Consider the following 23,105-nt stretch of genomic DNA (forward strand, 5'->3'; position numbering starts at 1 on the left):
AATTAGTAGAACAACACAATGGTGGCCAGGTCTATGGTGATGGCTTTGAAACACTCCCTCCTACAAGTGGGAGGGTGTGGTTTTGAGTCCCATCTGAGATTCCTGTGACTAGTACTTCCTTCCCAACTGCCTATAGCCTTCATAAATTCTTGAGTATATAGGAGGTAGAAAGTTGACTAGGGATAGGGGACTCTACATTGATGTGACTGGCAGTCAATGGGCATACTGGGTGTGGAGATTCCTGGTGTCTTTGAGCCATCCATGCTCCTACAAGTCAGTAACCATAGTAACCCAGGGGTTTCACAAAACTGGCCTTGGATGGAATCCTTTCTTCGGTCTCTTGGCATCTTTTCTATCTGAGTGATTATACATTTCTTTCCATCTCTCAGAACAAGTGACATGATAGTGTTTCTTAAATCTGTGCTTTATCTATGTTTGAGTATGTCCCCATGGCTTCATGGGTGGAAAATGAACCCCCACACTGAAGCTTTAAGAAGATAAAACTTAATTTGATAAAGTGTTTATAGGTAGACTGTGAGGGAGAGATGAATGGAGTCCCATGACTGAATCCTCCCTATGTCTAGGAATTTCTCTCGCCTCTACTGCCAGCAAGTCTACGACTTGATGTGTTCTTCCAAACCTCAACCAGACTGAGCCTCCTTTGTTTATAGTTTACCCTGTCTGTGGTATTGAGCCACCCCAAGAGGACATAGACTCTCACAATCTGCAGCCTTGTTCTGCAGCACAATTTATTTTCTTTCTTTTTTTTCCCCAACATAATATTTTTATTAATTCTTTGGGAATTTCACATCTTGTATCCCAATCACACTCCTTTTCCAGTTCTTACATGTTCACCCCACCTTTATGGTCTCTCCCCAACACAAAAATAAGAAATTAAAAATAAAAATTAAAAAATAACCAAAAGGGAAAAGTCTGATTTGTATTATTATATACTCACTGTATTAGCTATATTTTTATATCTATATGTTTGTATTATCTATATACTCACATGGTCAAACTCTCAGTGGCATGCTCCTTAAACAGAACTGAGTCTTTCCCCTCCAGAACCCCCACCAGAGGCCATCAATTGTGGAAAGCTGCTCATCAGCGTCCTTATCACATTTTTGAAGAGTTCTCTTTGATGACTTTCCTCTGGGGGGGTTGGAGCTGGGAGGAGGGATTGTCACAGAAGCCTTCCATGCCCTCATTCTCAGCTACATGTCTTTAATCATCTATATCATTGAAAAGGCAGTTTATTTGCTCTTTGCAGTTATCTGGGGGCAAAGATCATGCATGAACAGGGCCTCATGGCCTTGGACTCAGACATGGCCCTCAGTAGCAGCATCACGGCTCCAGTGGCACACAGACATCAACACAGACACCAGGTATGGTAGGACTATGGCCCTCAGTAGCAGCATGGGCCGGGATATCCCCATGCCCTCAGGTGGTAGCACAGGGCATTAATATCAGCCTGGTGCTCATCACCAGTTCTGCCTTTCTCTACAGTACATGTACTGCTCCATTTTTCCATCCTTCCCACGTCTCCATCACACATTTGTTCACACATTTGTGGTGTCAGGGTACCCTGAATGGCTTCTGCTACCTGTCCACAATTTATTTATTTTAACTCTTTTTTTGGTAGTAACATCAGAATGTATTTCTTTAAAATTCTTTTGGTATATAATTAATGAAGTAAATAATATTTTCCTTAAAATTCTTTTAGTATACAATAACGTAAATAATCTTGAAGGAACCATGTTAAAGTGTTGATGAAGTATGTAAATTGTGTTTCACCATACCAAAAACAGGTATGAAAGATGACTTATTTTCAATAGCCTTTAATGATAGTTAGCAGAAACAGTGGAAAAGAATGAGTCTCTAAAATTGAGCCACGCATGGTGGCATACACCATGATCCAGATCAGTAGAGACTGAGGCAAAAGATTTCAAAGTTCAAGGCCAGATGGGGCAAGATAGTGAAACTTTGTCAGAAAAAATAAAAATAAAAAAGGAAAAAAATACATTGTCTGTTTTTTTGTTTTATTTTGTTTGTTTTATTTGGGTTTTTTGTTTTGTTTTGCTTTGTTTTGTTTCAAGGCAAGGTTTCTCTGTGTAGCCTTGGCTGTGCTGGACTAGCTTTGTAGATCAGGCTGGCCTCGAACTCACAGCGATCCACCTCCCTCGACTTCCAGAGTGCTGGGATAAAAAGTGTGAAAGTTGTATGGAAGAGCTCAGGGATAGAAGGACACAAGGTGTGTGTGTGTGTGTGTGTGTGTGTGTGTGTGTGTGTGTGTGTGTGTGTATGATAGGACCATGGACCTCAGTAGCAGCATGGGCCTGGATACCACCATGTCCTCAGTTGGCAGCACAGGGCATTAATATCAGCCTGGAGACTAACAAGGCGGACAGATCTGGACACAGGGGTGCCTGCACAAATGTATGCATCAACCAAGGACATCACAAGTAGAGAACCTATACTTCCTGTTCAGATGTAGTGGATGGACAGCTCATTCTCTATGTGGGGAAGTGGGGGAGCAGGGGACTAACCCTGACATGAACTCTGGTACCTGTGATTTGATCACTGCCGCTTGGCAGAGAGACCCTGTGGGAACATAGAGGAAGGGGATGCAGGCTATCCAGATGAGAGCTGATAGAGTGTGGTTTGATGGTGGGGGAGGAGGACGCCACCCGTCAGAGGTCTAGAGGAGGGGAATAGAGCAGAAGAGGCAGGGAAGGTAGGAACAGGAAGATAGGAGTGAGGGGATAACAATTGGGATGTAATGTGGAAAAATTATAATAAAATAAAATAAATACATGGTCTGGATTTCTCTTCATGAGACACAGAAAATTCTGTCTATGGAATGATAACCAAATAAGGTTATTTTACTTATTAACATGGTTAGTGGGGTGTGATGGAGAAGCCTCGATGTCACATGAAGCATCGAATTAGCAAAGTCAAGAAGTAATGACAACCTTGACCTAGTGTGTCAACTATGCTTTATTTGAACTGTAGAAATTTGTTTTACTTATTACTAACAATTTCTTGGAACCTTTTGTATTTATAGCTACTTCTGGTTATATTTTACCAGAAATTGTGACTTAAATGAACTTGATCTTGGCCATAAATACTGTGCTCATGGTTAATAGATTTTCTTTCTAGAATATATATCAGAAGATCTTCCATGTCCACTGGACAGCTGTAATAAATTAGACTATCAGAAAGGAGGTGAGAGATGAAGAGACTGGAAGAAATCGATAGCTGGCTGGCATTTCCATATTATTTGTGTAGTAGCTAAAGTATACACCACAGGCAAGAACAGAAGAAAACTAACAATATGTGATGGTTTCTATAGATTGTCAACTTGAGAAGATCTGAGATCGCCTGGGAGACACGCATCTGGGTAAGTCAGTGAGGGGTTTTGTAGACTAGGTTAAATGACGTGGAATGACCCACTGTAAGTGTAGGCAGAACCACCCCATAGATCACAGTCCTGCCATGAATAAAAAAGACTAAGGGAGCAGAACACTAGATGCCATCTCCCTCTCCCGCTGCTGCCTGACTGTGAATGAATGTGAACCAGCTGCCTCGCCTTCCTGCCCCCACGCCTTCTCTACAGTGTTGGACTGTGACCTCAAAGCATGAACAACTATGCCGCCTGCTCCTCTTTACCCAGCCAATGCTATTATTATTATCATTATTATTATTATTATTATTATTATTATTATTATTATTATTATTATTATTATTATTAAACAAGTCCACGGAGTGAAGAGAATGAATGGTAGATGAGAAATTTCTGGATGGTGAGGGTAATGGAATTAGATCAAATAAAACAAAACAAAAAGAAAATAAAAGAGCAGCCAAGAATATGATGGAATTGAAGCACAGGAAAAGAGCACTGTCTTGTGGGAAGTAGAATTTGCAGACTGGCCGGGGTGGGGGTGGAGCGTGTGAGAAATGGGAGGAGGGGCTGTTTGAAGGCAGTAATTGTTAATGTCCCAATTAGACATGGATCTTAAGGGGAAGATAGACTCACACAGGATACAATGGAGAAAAATCAAGATCTCCAGAAGAATACGTGTCCCTACTACTCTTAGTATATATAGAGAATCAAGACATAACAGATACATAAAGAAAAATGTCTGCATGAGAGAGAAAAATTTAGATAGGATTAATCCAAGAAGAAATCAATTCTAATGAACATACAACTGTATGAAAAATTAAATGTACTTCCCAGACCTTAAGTCACACACATGTGATATCAGCACTCCAGAAGCTGAGGCAGGAGGATTACCTGTTTGAAGCTTGCATGGGCTACATAGTCATACCTTGTCTCAAAAGGCATAAAATAAATACTCATCATCACTATTTAAAAACAACAACAACAAAAAATCTCAAGAAGCCCTGAAATCCACAAAAACATGAGAGACTAGGAAGAGATCTTTCAGATATCCACCTTGCAAAGACTGGGGTTAAAAAAAAAAAAGATCTGAAGAATATTGGGAGAAATAAAGATTAAGGGATTGGTTTACAGACCAAATAGAGGAGTAATAATTCTAGAAAAAAGTAGACTCTCACAGGAAGAAAAGAAGGATTTTTCTCTGAGTTGAGAGAAGAGTCTTCACATTCAAAACCTGAAAAACATGTTATGACACCAAAGACATAGGTTGTTTAAGTTTTAGCTTGGACAAGATGGTAACCACAGAAGAAGGAGAATTTGGGTTGTGTTAGATTTATTTTTATCATAAGTGGCTCTTTGAGGATGTCTAAAGACAAAATTATAACAAACTTAGTTTTCAAATGTAAATGATTTTTTATTCTAGAATCAGGCAACATCTCTATTGCAGTATGTTTAATCACACTGTGATCCCTGAGATTGTGTTGTGCAGTGGGGGAAAAAACCCATTTCTGGTTGTGGTATGCCTCAGCCATAGCACTCACTGTTTATTGAAAACAGGATTAAGTAAAGTTAAGCCTAGGTCAAGAGGAGGAGCAAGACACCAGTTGACAGGGAGTGAACATGGGAAAAATCCATAGAGGGATAGGAAGTCAGGGAGATGGATAGAGAGACACACAGGAAGTAGAAAGGTGGGACATTGAGTTTGAGAGTTTGTTTTTTTTGTTTGTTTGTTTTGTTTTGTTTTGTTTTTAATGTCGTGGGAAGAAACGTTTCTTTTTTTCTTTTATGGAAATGTCAGCTAAGTAGGAAGGTCAGCTGCATGCTATCTCTGCCTCTCTGAGCTAGTAAGTTTTCACACCCAGCATCTGGCTCCTGAGTCATTATTGGTAAAATAGAACTTTTGAGATTTTTGTTAAAAACAACGCACCTCATTCTAAAAATAAAATAAAATAAAAAATTAATTTAACAATCCTAGCAAGCTTTATGAGTCTTTTGTCTGTGCTTGCTAAGAGCAAAGTGAAAGTAAAGTTAGACTTCCCGAGCAGAGAAGTGGGTACCAGAGTTGGGTGCCTTTGTTTCTAGGAAGACTTGATTTTATTTGGATTTCTGTCGCCCTCTGTGGAAAATTCTATTCTTCTATCTTTTGTTTGTTTGTTTGTTTGGTTGGTTAGTTGGTTGGTTGGTTGGCTAGCTGGTTCTACAGTATTTATATCTCTCTTGGTGCAAGGGCTGAGGCTCTCTTTCTGTCAATGAACACAGACATAGTTGCAGTAGGATACCTATCTTGATGCATGAGTGCAGTATAAGCGGCAATAAGGACCTTTGCCTTGGTGCACAGGTGCAGAAACATTCTGGCTCTTGTCAGAATGGGTCTCAACTATGTCTTTTCTTTGTGGTGTAATGGGGGAAAGAAACTCACTGTGGATGAGGGGAAATGGCCTAGTTTTCAGGGAAATGAACATTTATTGCTAGAGACAAAAGGGAGGGCGTTTCCCAACTGCGTTCCAAGGGCCCATAATTAATTTTTTTCCCTGAAGAGGAGAACAAATAAGACTGATGGAAGCAAAGAAAAAACGACTAAAAATATAGTAACCATTTGAATGATTACTGAGACCTTATTGGTTATTCTGACACAGCCTGGCTGGAATATCTATCATTGCTTCGTTTGCTTTAAACTGGTTTCTTACAAATTACAGTTTAGTAAGGAAGCATTTTATACAAGTGACTCATATTTCCTTTGCCCTGGGATTCTGAGCTTATTGTAGGAATCTAGTGAAAAGCAGTGGTTTCAACATGGCAGATAATATATGCCTGGAATGCCAGAACTCAGGATGCTAAGGCAGGAGGATGCCAAGCTGGGGGTCAGCAGGAGATACATAATGAAACTTTACTTAGAAACAAGAAAACAGCAGACAAACAAAAACAATGGTCCCTTACAGACATTAACACAAACATTCAAGAGATGTCATCAGAATTCCTTGGAAACATTCATTAGGACTTAAAATTTGATGTAAGGCAAATATTAAAAATAGAATCACACAGAAAGAACAAGAAATATGTACATATGTTACCTTTTATGTCTCCTTCTAAAGGCCTTAATCTAGATATGTTTTCTGAAAAGACAAAGCTAGGAGAATGAGCAAGAAAAAAGGGCTGAAATACTAAAAATAATTGTAATACTTGATGGAATCCAGGAGCTATTTAAAATAAAACCAGAAAATTTCAGGCATGGAAATAAGGGGTACAAGTTCTAAGAGAGCAGTATTTGGCTCCAAAGTGCATACTTAAGAAAGAGAGTCACTGTAAACAAAGAGTGACCAAGGCTGTAAGGCACATCCCTGGTGAGGGGAAGAAACAGATGTGTCTTTTGTTACTAAAAAGAAAGGCAATTTGACAATCTCCAGGAAAGCATATGTACTAGGTTAATCATATTAAAATGAGGCATTAAATCATGGAGAGGCAATTAGAAAATATAATCTTTGCGTTCTGGGGGCAACAAGCATGCTTTCTTTGAAACAACTCAGGAGCAATTTGTTTTGATTTATGTGAGAGGATCGTGGTCTCTGTGTACAATTTGCTTTAGCAGCGAATGATATTTTCAGTTCTTACCCTGGAAATGACATGAATGGAAGCACAACAGGAGTGATCAATTTAGAATGCTTTTTACTATTTCAGATATGCACGAGGTTGTATTAGTCAGATTCTCCAAGAGGCTGGGGTTAGCGGGATGCATAATCAATAGTATATGTAGTGCATGTGTGTGTGTGTCTGTGTGTGTGTGTGTGTGTGTATGAAGAGATGAAGATGGCAATTTACTTTAAGGAACTGGATTACATGATTGTGAAGGGGGAAAGCAGGCAATGTTCAGCCGAGCGGTAGAATAGAGAAAGGAAAGACCCTGAAACTAGCTGGAAGCAGAGACTTTACTCCCTTGGCACCTCAGATTTATGGGGCCAAGCCTGCCCACATTTTTGCAGCACAGTCTGCCCTATTCAAAGCTTCCCTGTTCAGATGTTCAACCTCACCTAAAAATACTCTTATTAGCCTGGAGTTTGCCCAAATTGTCTGTATCCTGTGACTCAGCCAAATTGGCCTGTAGATGATCAAACGCAAATGTGACAGATCTAGACAGGGTCAAAGATAAAGTCAATATGAACTTCAACAATATGACAGTTGCAACCCCAGTGGCAGGAAATAGAAGATGGCGGGATGGAGGAGAGGTGGTGGGAATGGTGTGCTGGTGAGTTTTAGGCCAACTTGATGCAGATTATAGTCATCTGAGAGGTAAGAACCTCAATTGAAAAAATGCCTCCTTAAGATTAGCCTAAAGAAAAGCTTGTAGTGCATTTTCTTAATTGGTAACTGACGTAGAGGGTCCCGCCCATTGTGGGTGGGGCTATCCCTGGGCTGTTGGTCCTGGGTTCTATAAGAAAGCAGGCTGAACAAGCCATTAGGAGTAAGCCAGTAAGCAGCACCCCTGCATCAGCTCCTGTCTCAAGGTTCCCACCCTGCTTGAGTTCCTGTCCGGACTTCCTTCAGTGATGGAGTATGTTTTGAGACTGTAAGCAAAACAAACTCTTTCTTCCCCATCTTGCTTTTGGTCATGGAGTTTTATCATACAAATAGTAATTTTAACTAAGACAAATGATATGCTAATAAAGAGTAGCAAGAGGAAGTGGCTGTGGCTTCCACCTTTAATCCCAGCATTAAGGTGGAGTCAGGAGAACAGGCATGGGTTCAAGGCAAGCATGTGCTCCATTTTGAGTCCAGGCCAACCTTGGCTATACAGTAGCACTCTGCTTCAACACCCACCTACCCTCCAAGAAAAGAAAGAAAAGGAGCAAGTCAATGGACTATAAACTAGAATCTTAACATGGAGAAATTATATAATTGTCCGAGTCTGAAAAGGATAGAAAAGGACACTTGTGCTAAAAACAAAACGAAACAAAACAAAAACCAAAAACTAAACTGTTTCCATGTAGAGAGCTGTTATCTATAGCCTAGATATCACTAAAGTGATGCAGACAGTTTCAAACGAGGCTAGACTCATAGGGCCAGTGAGACCTCTGGTGTAGTGAGTACCTTTAAATCCACATAGGTAAGACAGGCTCTCAGTTTACCGCACTTTACTGTCTTAAAAAGGTCTGGCTTGTGTGTAGCCCAGTCTGAAACTTATACCCCCTGCCTGGTTTCCACAGGCATTTGTGTTATCTAACTCTGAGTTAGAGAGAGGAAGTACTTGCTATCCCTGCAGAAAACCAACAGAAGTGGTGAGTTCTGTAAACCTTGAGTGAGGAGAGGCAGGATGAGGAACATCATTTTAGATGGTAAGTTGGTCTGCTTTATTTTTTCTTACACTGTGTGATTATGTATCTTTGATGAAAATAAATTAATAAGATCCAGGGTGGAGTGAGGGAGTGTTATTTTCCACCTTAAACAACATATATGAGAGTTAAGTAGGGGGACAGATGAGCAAAATGTCAGAAAGTAGGAGCACAAAAGGGATTTTCTCTTAGGGTTTCATAATTGGACGCAGATATGACTTTGCTCCAAGGTGTCCCTCTCTCTGTGCCTGGGAGGCTGACCTGCATGCTTGTGGCCTGTTATTTACACTTTAACCTGGCTTCTGAGAGTGTTGAAGAACGTCTGGAGGTCAGAGAAACATGAATGTTTTCAGAACTGCATGCTATTGGCTGATTCAGAAGCCACAGTGGACAAACAGGAAAACCTAGCACATTCCAGCAAGTTTGAAAGGCACTGGCATGAATTTGCACCTCAGAATCAGAGGCTGATAAACCAGGCACTGAGACTGCAGGACTCCAAGTGTTTAAGTGAGTGGAATGCAAGCTGTACCTTTAGCTCTGGCTGGAGGTGTGGCATTAAGATTATAGGCAACCAAAGGCTTTCAGATAAAAACCCAAGGCATTCCATACCATTGTCTCATCCTGTAAGCATTAAGTAGGTGCCAGTGAGATAGTTCAGCTAGTAAAGGCACTTGGTCCCAAGATGGACAATCTGAGTTCAATCCCTGGGACCCACACACTGGAAGGATAGTCCCACAGTTTTTTCTCTGACCTCCATACATGAACCATGACATGCATGCATCTTCTGTACACACACACACACACACACACACACACACACACACACACACACACACAGAGAGAGAGAGAGAGAGAGAGAGAGAGAGAGAGAGAGAGAGAGAGAGAGAGAGAGTTTTAAAAATGAATGTAATTTATTTTGGATGAGTCCTTAGAGTGCAGCCATAGCTCAATGCAGCTGCTGCCAATTCCTTATAGGGTTTAATACAAATGAGGACCTGTAAACATCAACTTCAGTTGTCTTAAAAAACAGTTCAGGCCCTTTCTACCATTCCTCTGAACTGAGTTTCTACCAATTATCAAAGCAAAGCAGATTAAAGACAAAGCTATACTTTCAGACTTCCATTGGGAAAAGCACAAATCATGTCTCCAAAAGAAATTTGTAAAAGGAAACTTTTCTTTGGATTTTCTAATCACTGGCGAGAAGTTTGTGTTAATTTATTTGCAGAGGTTCTGAATGGATTATTAAGCTCTAAGCACCCATGATGAAGTTGCAATTTCTCATTTCAGTCTACACTAATAGGCTTGCCATTACTGGATTATCATTAAAGTTAGCAGTCAATACTGACTTCATTCAAGTCCTCTGTCCATCTTTTTCTTGTTCCCCTCCTCTGAGAATCCAGTTTTGTATTAGTTCCACAACACACAGTCAGCGAGCGCTCTTGCCTTCACCTGTAATTCCAGGAGAAGTTCGGGGAATGGCATCATTTCTCATATATTTATTGACGGGCTCCTGTCCCTAGAAGCATGTATCTTTCCTGCAATAAATTACTTACTGGATACCTCCTTTCTTCTTTACCTTAAGTACCTGTGTTCAGATTGAAGACTACGTTTAATCCTGGCCTCTTAAATGGAGAAAGAATCAGACCACCCCAACACCTATGTAAGTCATTATAGAGCTATCAATTTCCCAATCTCATCACTCTTTCTCACCTTTGAGTTGTTATTTCATAAAATGGGAGCCTTGCAGAGGGACTGACCCTCTTCCCTATGGGCATAGTGTGGAAATCACCTTGGCTTCTGAAGCTGTTATCTGTATTCAGAGTCCGGGCCAGGGAGTTCCAGGTTCTTGGCTTCTGATCCAAAGAAGCAAAATAAAGACTCATGCAGACTGCAAAGGAGAGAAAACTTAAATCAAAAGCAAAACAATAGTGCAGGTTAAGAAGAGACATACTGCTAGATAGTAGTGAGTCAGAACAGTGAGAAAGTGATTAAGAGCATGATTAATTGGGGCGGGGGTCCTTTTCTGGAGCTCAAGAGGAAGAGTTTGGTTGCTAGGGGTATGATTGGGTGATTGTTTTAATTGACAAATATGAGTACTGCAGCCCTTGTTCACTGCTCATGTTTCTTTCCAGAGTGTATCTGATTTTAGCCATGTGCATCCACTATTATGCATACATATAATATAGTAAACAGGAAATTCTCCTCAGGAGTCCACTTAGAAATATGATTTTGCCTCATTTTGCATGTACCCAAAACCATTATGGGCTTCATGGACGTATCTGTTCCTCATACCCAGGCACAGTGTAGTGCATCTAAGTAGAAACTGCTTGTGTGATTGCTGTTAGGGAAGGAGAGACCTAGTCTGTCATCCAGAAAGGGCTGTGTGTACAGTGTGATGCAGGTGTGTGTCTTGCATGGGTGGTAGATTGCTAGGCGCATTGTTAGCAGAGCAGTGTGTGCAGTATGGGCAGATAAGATACCTAAGCTTACAAGTACAATATTAGTGGAAGAGGGGGCATATGTAGGCCAAGCCAAGTGGGATCCCAGGATGCTAAATATGTCCTGTGCTTGCCTGTCTCAGAGCCTGCTTGCTTTTGCCTTCTCTGCCTTAGGTAAGACATTAGTCATTCATCCAAAAAGACTCATCCCACCAAGGATGGATGAATTAGGCCAACACCTGTGTAAGAAGGGTAGTCATGATAATGGTGACATTGTGATACCTTTCCATGGAGTAGAGCCAGGAGGATAACACTTTAGAAGTGCGTGAGCTCATAATAACACTTTGTAGCTTCCTTTTAGTATCATGCAGTTTCTATCCAACTTCTTTGATTTCATAATTATATTTGTACCTGAACTGGAAAAAATATTATTTTATCAGTGCTTATTTCTTGAAAAACATTAGTAAAAGAAACAAACTTCTCTATATTTCTTTTCAACCATAGAGAACAGTCCACAAAATACATATGTATTATAAAAAAATTTGATCTAAGAATTGATATATGGATATACTATAGACCTATATAACAATGTATGACATATATAAATCCAGTTTATATATAAATAATACATATATAGCCTAATATGTTAGATATGGTAGTATATATATCATTTATATGCAAATTATATATACCATGTATAGTATATATGTGTATACACACACATATATATTTGTCTTAGAACTACATATCTATATCGTGTGCCAAGAAATCTTAAAAGCGTTCATTAATCTTTTACATGAGCCCCATTTTGCAGAGTGCAAGCCCAAAGTGGAGAACATACACAGAGTTGAATTGACTATCCAGTTTTGTTGTTGTTGTGTTTTATTTTTTAACTTGAAACAAGCCAGAGTTATTTGGGAGGAGGAATCTCAACTGAGAAAATGCCTCCATCAGATTGCCTATGGGCAAGTCTGTGGTGCATTAAAAAAAAAATCATTAATGACTATGTGGGGTCTCATCTTCCTGAGAGTAGTGCCACCTATGGGCAGGCTGAGTCAGCCCTGAGGAATAAGCCATTAAGTAGTGTTCCACCATGGCTTAGGTTGCTGCCGCCAAATTCCTACGTTGCTCCCCAGACTTCCCTTTGTTATAGACTGTAAGTGTAAGAAGAAAAGGACCCTTTGCCCCTCAGGTCACATTTGGTCATCCCTATCACAGCACTAGAAAGGCAAGCAAGATGCTACCATGCCTCCAAGGAGAGCAGGCCAACTGTTTGTATTTATGCATACCATTTCCTAAATAACAATCACCTGCTGTCTTAGGAGTAGTTTCTATGCGGCCTTCTCCAGAGACCCTGCTTGGAGGAAAGATGGTGCTCTGCCCGGACCTCCAGGCTATGCTGCAGGAGGGCTCGGTTTCTGCTTTCTCTGCTGTCCTGCTCCTTGGCTACCGGACTTGTCTGTGTATGATCAGTGCCAGTGTATTTGAGATGTGCGTGGTTGGAACCAAACACTCAATTAGGTATCAAGACAGTTTTTTTTTGTTGTTTTTTGTTTTTGTTTTTGTTTGTTTGTTTTTTTAAGAGGAGAATGTTGTCTTAGGACCAATTTTCTGATGTCTGGGGAAGTTACTCTATTTCTGTTGTGTAGCCCAGATTTGACTTTTGAGTAAAATTGAGGAATGCTATAGGGAGTCTGTCTTGTGAAGAAACTGGGGTTTCTCCCATGCCACACTTCCCTCACTAAGCACACCCTGGTTGTAGAACGGGAGGGCCTACTTAACCTTGAGATTAAAATATGTGAGAGGGTTCATTTTTGCTTCTAAACATTGTTTTCTAAACATGGGTGGATATTTACATAGAAAGTACTCCCAGAAGTCAATTAAACTCAGTTTAAACTCAAACTTGCTGTAATGTCACTGCCCATGGTGGTGTGAATTTGTGAGAGAAGAAACAGGAGAGCAACTAGTTAATAATAAGGGGAAACAGTTGCCATAGCCCCAGGCAGGCTTACTCCAAAATTACTGCCAGTATGTAAGTAGCCCCTCTTGTCTCTGAACAACATTGGGCCTTTCTATTTCCTTGATGGCACATCCAGGTGCACTGTATCTGCCCTTGAAGAGATGGTGACTGTTTCTTGAGGTCCCATCCTTAGAGGCCTTCTTTGAACCTTTTTGAACATGCTTTGTCTCTGAGAAAATGCAAATATATTGTAATTACTCTGCTAAATTCTTCTCATCTGCTCACATTTCAAATACTACTTAGTTTATGGTTAAAGTGATGAATTTATATAACTGTGACATGAGAACAGAGTTTTACATTTAAGAATTGAATACCAAGGTCATTACTGCTAATATTTTAAAAATATTCTTTCAGATTATCTTTTTGTTTGTTTGTTTGTTTGCTTTTGTTTTTGTTTTTGTTTTGGGACATGGCTTCTCTGTGTAGCCTTGACTGTTCTGGACTCGCTTTGTAGTCCAGGGCTAGCCTTGAACTCACAGAGATTCACCTGCCTCTTCTTCCTTGAGTGCTGGGATTACAAGTGAGTGCCACTGTGCCTGGTTCAGGATATCTTTTTAAAAAATTGTTTATTTATTTGCTTTATATCCTGATCACAGCCCCTCCTTCTCTCTTCCCTGTCCTCTCTCACATATTCCTCCACCCAATCGTCCCTCTTCTTTTCCTCAGAGAAAGGGGAGGTCCCCCACAGTTACCAACCCACCCTGGCCTATTAATTCACTGCAGGACTGGAGGCATCCTCTCCCACTGAAGCCAGACAAGGCAGTCTAGTCATGGGAAAGGGATCCAAAGACAGGCATGAGAGTCAGAGAGGGCCCCCGCTCCAGTTGCTGGGGACCCACATGAAGATAATGCCCCATATCTATTACATATGTGTAGAGGGTCTAGGAGCACTCCATGTATACATTTTGGTTGCTGGTTTTAGTCTCTGTGAGCCCCCATGGGCCCAGTTTAGTTGACTCTGTAGGTCTTTTTGTGGAGCCCTTGACCCCTCCAGCTTTCTCAAATGTTTCCTGAGCTCTTCCATGTGGCTCCCTGAGCTCTGTCTAATGTTTGGCTGTGGGTTTCTGCATCTGTTTCCATCAGAGGCTGCATGAAGTCTCTGCATCTGTTTCCATCAGCTCCTGGGTGAAGTCTCTCAGAGCAGTTATGCTAGGCTCCTGTTTATAAGCATATCAGAGTAACATTAATAGTGTCAGGAATTGGTTCTTTCTCATGGGATGAGTCTGAAGTAGGGCCTGTCTTTGGTTGGCCATTCCCTCAGTCATTGCTCCATCTTTGTACCTGCACATCTTGTAGGCAGGACAAACTTTGGGTCAAAGTTTTATGGATGGGTTACTGTCCTTATCCCTCTACAGGAGGTCCTGCTTGGCTACACAAGGAAGGTGCCCACTGCAGGCACCATATCTCCCATCCTATCAGCTATGGTGGCCCCCTTAGACTTCCTGGGGCCTCCCCTATCCAAGGGCTCTGGAAAGTCCCAGAGTTGCCCCCCATCTCCAATTTCAGTTCTCTTACCAGGCCCTCTCTCCATGGCTCTCCCCACTTTTAATCCCCGCCCCTGCTCCCCTCCCCATCTCCTGTTCTACCTAGTTCCCTCCCTCCATCCCACTCCAATGTCTATTTTCTTCCTCTTTCTGAATGAGATTTAAGCATCCTCTTTTGGGTCCTCTTTGATACTTAGCTTCTTTGGGTCTGTGTGTTGTAGCATGGTTATTCTGTGCTTTATGGCTAATATCTGCTAATAAGTGAGTATACAACACATGTGCCTTTCTGGGTCTGGGTTATCTCACTCAGAATGGTCTTTTCTAGTTGTATTCATTTGCCTGCAAATTGCATAATGCCTTTGTTTTTAATAGCTGACTAGTATTCCATTGTGTAAATGTACCATGGTTTCTTTATCTATTCTTTGGTTGACAGACATCTCGGTTGTCCCCACTTTCCGGCTATTATAAAAAAGGCTGCTATGAACATAGTTGAGCAAATGTCCTTGTGGTATGGTAAAGAATCTTTTGAGTAAATGCCTAGGAATGGTTAGCTGGGTCTTGAGGTAGATCTATTCCTAATTTTCTGAGAAAGCTCCAGATTGATTTCCACAGTGGTTATGTAACTTTGCACTGCTACCAGCAATAGAGGAGTGTTCCCCTTGCTTTACATCCTCGCCAGCATGTGCTGTCACTTGTGCTTTTGACTTTAGCCATTCTGATGAGTGGGAAATGGAATCTCAGAGCCATTTTGATTTTTCCACTAGAGATTTCTCTGCTGAGAATTCTCTGTTTAGCGCTGTATCCCATTTTTAAGTTGGATTATTTGGTTTGTTTGTATCTCGTTTCTTGAATTTGTTATATATTTTGGATATTAGCCTGCTGTCCGATGTAGGGTTGGTGAAGATTGTCCCCCAGTCTGTAGGCTGTCATTTTGTCCTATTGACGGTGTCCTTTGCCTTACAGAAGCTTTTCAGTTTCGCGAGGTCCCATTTATTAATTGTTGATCTTAGCTCCTGAACTGTTGGTGTTTTGTTCAGAAAGTTATCTCCTGTGCCAATGAGTTTAAAGCTATCCTTCAGTTTCTCTTCTGTTAGATGAGGTCATTGATGCACTTAGTTTTGAGTTTTGTGCAGGGTGATAAATATGGATCTATTTGCATTCAGATTCAGTTAGGCAAGCACCATTTGTTCAAGATGCTTTCTTTTTCTCCATTGGATGATTACCTTCTTTGTCAAGAATCAGATGTCCATAGATATGTGGGTTGATTTCTGGATCTTTGATTTGATTCCATTGATCAACCTGTCTGTTTCTATGTCAATACCATGCAATTTTATTACTATTGCTCTGTAGTACAGCTTGAAATCAGGGCTGGTGATACATCTAGAAGGTTTTTTTTTTGTTGTTGTTTGTTTGTTTGTTTTTGTACAAAATTGTTTTAGCTATCCTGGGTTTTTTCCATATGAAGTTGAGAATTTTTTTTCTAAGTCTGAAAAGAATACCTTCAGCAAAGTGGCTGGATACAACATGAAAATAAATTTAGTAGCCCTTCTGTAAACAAATAATAAACTGGCTAAGAACGAAATTATGGAAACAACATCCTTCACAATAGCCACAAATAATATAAAATATCTTGGTGTAACTCTTACCAAGCAAGTAAATGACTTGTATGATAAAAACTTCAAGTCTCTGACGAATGAAATTGAAGAAGATATCAGAGGATGGAAAGATCTCCCATGTTCATGGATTAGTAGTATTAACATAATAAAAGTGGCCATCTTACCAAAAGCAATCTACAGATTTAATGCAATTCCTACCAAAATATCAACACAATTTTCCCCAATCATTATTGAAGGGCCAAAGAAAGTTATAAAATGTAGTCTTGATATCATGGTTCCTGTTTTAGAACTCTTTGCTTGAAACTAAGCCCATAGATCCCCTAAATTTTGGAGGGACCTTGTTCTCTAAGAAGAGATATGCAGCCCCTTTTAGCTCATGATTGAATCTAAGCCCTCTTTGTCTTTTTTCTATCTTCTTCCTGACTATTCTCCAACTTGTAAAATTCTATCTAGTCTTAGGATATAAAATTATTTCCCTGACTCATGAAGTATTTTCATGGGTCTACACTCTATGTTCTAAGCCTCTTTAGGAGTTTGGCCTATGTGAATTGAGTGCTGTCCTGACAGTTTCTCATCTTCCCTTGAAAGCATAATTACTTCTTGGTCTGATACCTTAAGGAATGTGAGCCATGGGTAAAGGAAAGTATAGAGGTTATTACTATTATTATTATTATTACTATTATTATTATTATTATTATTATTATTATTATTATTATATGATGATTATAATAAATAAGAAAAAATAGAAATGCCATATCTGTACCAAGGCTTATGAGAGACATTTTATTTGTACCAATTCGGTTTCTTACTGCAAAAAATAATTGCCACAGGGCTGCGGGTGCAACTGGGTTGATACAGGGCCTCCCTAGCATACAGAAAGCTTTGGGCTTGGATCTCCAGCATGACCTCAACCAGATATGGTGGTGCATGCCTAGGATCCCAGCCCAGCACTCAGCTAAGAAGGCAGGAGGCTCAAAAATTTGAGGTCATCATTTCTCCAACTTTACTTGGTCCCCTACAAAGTATTATTTGCCCCAAATCATCCAGAAGAAACCTTAAGAGAATGACACCCCATTTCCTTTAAGAGGGGTCAGGTAGGGTTTTGGTTGCTTTCTTGGGCTATAGAGGGTTATTTTCAATGAGAGTTGGTTATAAGATATTATTGGTTAAATTTAAAGAGAAAACAAGGTTGAAAGCAGGGATGTCTCTCTTTTCCTTTATCTTCAATTCTTAGGCTTTGAGATAGGAGTTGAAAAGCAAAAAGGGGGAATATAGAAATATATACGGAAGAAAGAACAAAAAGTAGATTAGTGAAACTACTCCTCAACTTAATGCCTTAATTGTTACTCACAAGGTTATTTTTAATTCACTGATTTTGTATATAAATGCAAAATAAGTTTAATTTTAGATACAATGGTATAGAAATCAAATGTGAGATTATTCTTCACACACATTGTATATTTCTACTCTAATATATGGTATTGTACCCATATAAATAAATTATAATATAGGGTTTACTTCAAATACTTTGAAAGTGTTATTGCAGGCTATTTAGGATAAATAAGGTATACAAGTTAATCGTTAGTTGATCAAATCATGGTCATGTCACTTACTAGGCTATTTTTATCACAAGAATATACACCTTAGGTGCAACAGATAGATATGATTCTACAGAAAGATAATGTAAATTAGTTAGATTAGGTCTTCACAAACCTCAGAGACGTGCAGAATATGGCATTTTAAAATGTTTTCATTATTTTAAAGAATCACAGGTTAACTCCTGGCAACACCTAGCCTACCTCAAAGTGGATGATGAACATCAAAGCACCTCATTATGGAAATGGCTTCAAATGTGGCAAAAAAAAAAGTCACTGGGAAAAATGTCCTCATTTCTACCACAGACAGAATTCTGCCTAAAAAAGGGCAAGCTTGGATATAGGCAGAGTCGATGGCCAAACTCTGCCAAGACAGGGTAAGCAAGTCCTCAATAGTTCTTGCCTCACAAATATGTCTGTCAGATATATTGGACCAGAAGGCTGAAGATGATGCTCAACATCATAGAGAGTTTTGGGTGACTGTTCAGGCAGCAAATTGTCTCTGTCATCTTCTCATTTGGAAAGCTATACCTACACTCCCTGTATACTCAGGTAATCAATTTTATTCCTTCTCAAGTCTCTGATGGGGTTGAAGACCAGATAGTTTAGTATTACAATTAAGCTTAGTTGTTTAGAGGTTAAGATGTTTTTTAGGTCTAGATAGATGTTTTAAGGTGATAAAGATGAGATACGATAGATATTGATTTACATTCAGAATTTTAGACTCACCAAGATAGAGAAGATGTTTTCTTCAAGGCTGCCAAGTACAAATAGCCAAAACACTAAGAATGTAACATTTATATAATTCCTGATGGTTCTTCTTGCTGTAGGTAGTTTATTGTATATATGTGTAATAATATAAATGTATATGTAAAAATATTTAATTAAAGAAGTAAAAAAAAAAAAACTCGAGGTTATCAATCGCTCTACATAGTAAATTCAAGGATAATTTAGGCTACATAAGACCCTGTCTCAAGAGCAAAAGTACAAACATTAGTTTATGGAAAATAATAAAAATTTCTGAAAAAAATATTTATTTATTTTTAATTATGTGTATGCCTCTGTGTATCATGTGCATGTGAGTGCACTATGAACAGAGGTCAGAAGAGGGCACTGGATACCCTGAAGTTGAAGTTACCGGCATCCATGGTGCCTTGGGGAGTGCAGTGAACCCACAGAAGAGCACAGGCTCTTAACTACTAATCCATCTTCATCCCTGGCCATTTGTATTTGTAATAAGAACACCGACTTGAGGCTGCACTGCTGTTTCTTTACTAAATTGCGCAAGCGCTTTTGACTCAGAACACAAAAGTATTTAAGCATCTGTCCTCCTCTCTCACTGGTCTTTCCAGCACATAACAGGTGGCTCTATTCAGTGATCCTTAATCGCTGTTCTGCAGCTCTTATCTTGATGATCGTACAGATGTGTTGTCCCAGGACTCCATTCTCTTCTCTGTCACCAACAGAGTCATCACCCTTGATCCTTACATCATACTGATCTCTCAGATGGGCCTCCTTGACTTTTAGCTCTTGCCATTCCAATACCTGGTCTCATGAGATGGCTTTTCAGTGTGAATCTGCCGCACCTCTTCTTATGCTTACTGAAAACCTGGAGAGCTCCACACGACTTCAAGGAACAGCTGAGTTCCATTAAATGTTGGCCAGAACTGCATCTGCAGCCTGCCAGCAGCATGCAAAGAGCTGAGATAATTATACCACCATGACACAAAGTTGCTCCTCATCCCAAGAGAGTGTCACATGCTTCCACACCTGCCAGCCTGTGCCAAGGTTATTCTCTAGCCTTCCGTGCTCAGCACCTGTCCTCCTTTGCCCTCTCTTAGCATCCAGTCCATGATAAAGGTCTGTTACCTGCATTCCAATTCTTTTATTCCCATTGTTGGACCTGATGTAGCTGTTCTTTTTCCTCCATGTAGTGCCTTCTAGGTGAGATCTGGCATACACATCAAATTTCATAATTGTGCATTTAGAACTAATATGTATTTTTGGAGCTCCTACTGTTGAGTCTTGTCATTGTTGAACACTGGTTTCTCTTTCTATTTTCATTGGCAGACAGGAATTCCCTGCTCTGCTGGTGGAATTTCATACGCTGCAAAGAGCAAATGGAAATCAAAGGAGGTACCAGAGTTTCTGCCTTACTGCAGGAGACAGAGTGGGAGGGGGAGTCCACAGAGAAGGAGAGCAGCTACTGCTGATGCCTGGTTATAAAAGGTCTGGTGACTGAGAGCATGAGCAGTGGCAATTTTTTAGCTCAGTGTCCTTATAAGTCAGTTTAAAGGCTATATAGGCCATTTCTGTTTAGGCTGTTGCTGTGGCTACAATGCTGTGGAGGCCATGGTTTGGAGGACATGCTGGCTTTGGCACGGGCATGGGAGGCAGTTAGTCTAGACTAAGACATGACAGGATGTCTGCTCGAAGAGTGTCTACCTAAGTTTTGATTTCAAAGACAGGTAGGTAGTATCCAAACAAAACTAGGAAGAGGAAGAGGAGAAGATACAGAGACAAAGGTGACAGCATGAGGAGGCACAGTGCGTGAGCCTTGTGAGGAAGGGAGGAGCCTTGAGAGCAGAGCGAGGAGGCAAATCAGTGACAGTAGAGGAAGTAGGTATCAGTTCAGCCAGGGCAGCAGGCATCACGCTGAGAAATCTGGACTTGTCTAGGATCCTAATTTCTCTTCATCAGAACCGATCCAAAAAAATCTCAGTAGGTTGGCCAGATTCCATAGTCAGAGAACTGTGCACCTGTGTGCATGTAAATATGTGTCCTCAGATGTTTGCGTGCACAAGCATCTACCACTGAAAGTCTGGGACCAGCATGAGAGACTCCACTACCCATTAACATTCTCTCAACGTGGATCACCTCTTCATCATTCCTGGTTGTCCCTATGTGGTTACCACTAATGGCTGATACATCCCTCTTGATGTGTAAGCTGTACCTGAAGGACATCACAGTCAGTGGAAGGGGCCCAATCCATTACAGGGAAGCTACTAAGTTCTCAGGAAAGAGAACTCTCCATGCACAAAACCACAAGTAATGATGAAGGGCAGAGATGTCTCTAAAATATTTGAGAAGCAAACCGTGAACAAGGCTTGGAGAGTGACCGGATGAGGATGTAGGGACTGGTACTTGTGGATGGACTTCACAACAGTGGTTTGTGACACTGTGAAGACGCTAATGTTACTGGGCTTGTTAGTATCAGAGCTTGGGCCCTGGACTATTTAACAAGCCAGGCTCAGGCACCTGTCCTAACTAGGCCAATTAAATGGACAGGTAATTGTTGGTGCTGTTTTTTAATAAGTCTATTTTATCTGGGTTCTTACATCTCCTCCCTTCAAACCCTTACCCATCCTAATCCCTTCCAACCCCCCAACACTAGGTAGGAGAGAAAGGTAGTAGAAAAGGGGGGTATAATTCTCTTTAGGCTACTTCCTCCTGGTTAGGCTCATCAGGTTCCTTGGGGAAAGTCCAGTCTTCATCTTGTCAGGATATTTCCAACTTCTCATCAAACACAACAACCAGGAGCAGCTGAGGAGGTTGGGGGGACGGGGAAGGGTTGTGGGAGGGGAGGGGTGTGGCAGCTCCCTTCTTTCTTTGAGCACCCTACCCTTTTCTCTTTGGAATCTGGCATTTATTCTTTCTTCCGAGTCCCCAGAATTAAACTATCTGCAGCTGGCAAAGATCACACTTCTGCTAGTGTACGAGACAATCATAGTTAATGGCTGTGGACAAACTGAAGCAGCCCCATACTCTACACCTGGGATTAAAACAAAGGCATTCACACAACATAATTGGGTTCTTAAAGAAACCAAAATTCTCACTACAGATAATAGTAAACAAAAAAAAAATCATTAACTATGGCCACATTGGGAAGGGAACAACACAGTCCAGTGACTTGACAAACCATCTTCGGGGTCATTGCAGGAAGTTTAGGTTTAGATCAAAGGCAAGAGGTGTACGTAGCTAAGCAATCTTCCTGGCCAGTATGTGGTCCTGCCCATCACTGATTCTTCAGTGTTTCAGCTCTACTGTCTCCTGCAAAGTGGTCTGACAGATTGTCAAAGTATATAAAATCTCTTTCTGGGAGACAGCACCACTCACTGCCATCAGGTGTCTGCCTTTCCCTTTGTTCAGCATGAGACTCCACAGGGAATTTTATTTCCTTGGGGGCCATTCTCTCAATAGTCTGATAGCCAATGAGAGGTGCATACACATCTGTTTACAGTATCCTTTTTCTTCCCAGAAGGGTTACACTAAATCATTTGACTGAGGCAGGAACAGAACAAAAGAAACCGGATGGGGAGGCCGCGATGCCATTTGGAGATGGTGATTTCCTTCCTGAGGGTTTAGGTAGATTTGGGATCTCTTTCTTGCAGCAGATGTTGACAGGGCCTCACTGTAGACAGTGGAACCCTTTCCCTGCTGCTGAGGCAAAAGGTAAGTCCACACCCCTTGCTGTGGGCTACTTGATTGTACTGAGCATAGACTAAACTATGCTACATATTGGAAGAATGGAGGAAAATTTAAAAGTCCCAGGGACAAAACCCAGCTTCATGAATACAGCCTCTAGGGTGGGATTTAGGTGGCCACATAGTTCTGAAGCTCCTCAAGTGATTCTCATCTGGAAACATGTGCATGCTGCTCTCTGCAATACAAGGAGGCGCCGCTCATGCGTGAGAGTCACACTTCCCCAGTCTTGCTAGTTGGAGGTATTTGAAAGCTCAGCTTCCTTGATGCTAGGTAGGACAAATTTTAAATTTTAATAACCAATTCTATGCAAGGATTGATGTTATATTTCATTTTTATTTATGTGTACCTGTATGCATCTCTCTGTGTCTATGTCTGTGTCTGTGTCTGTGTCTGTGTCTGTGTCTGTATCTCTCTCTCTCTCTCTCTCTCTCTCTCTCTCTCTCTCTCTCTCTCTCTCTCTCTCTCTCTCCATGTGTGCTCTCAGAGGTCAGAAAAAGACATCAGATCTCTTGGATAGGGAGTTATAGACATTTGTGAGCTTCTAGATATGGGCAGTGTAGTTGTTAAAAGCAGAAAGTGTTTTTTTTTTTTTTTTAACCACTGAGCCATCTCCCAAGCCCTGAGATTAGGGTCACGATAAGAGGCCTTGGCTCAGTGTTTCCCCAGTGCATCCTTTGTTATTGCCTCTTTTCTAGGTTCTTTTCATAACATCTCCTCTAAATTTCCTATACATTAATTTTCAT

Source organism: Acomys minous (assembly GCF_964271855.1).
Source record: "Acomys minous genome assembly, chromosome: 5".
NCBI classification, from domain to species: Eukaryota; Metazoa; Chordata; class Mammalia; order Rodentia; family Muridae; genus Acomys; species Acomys minous.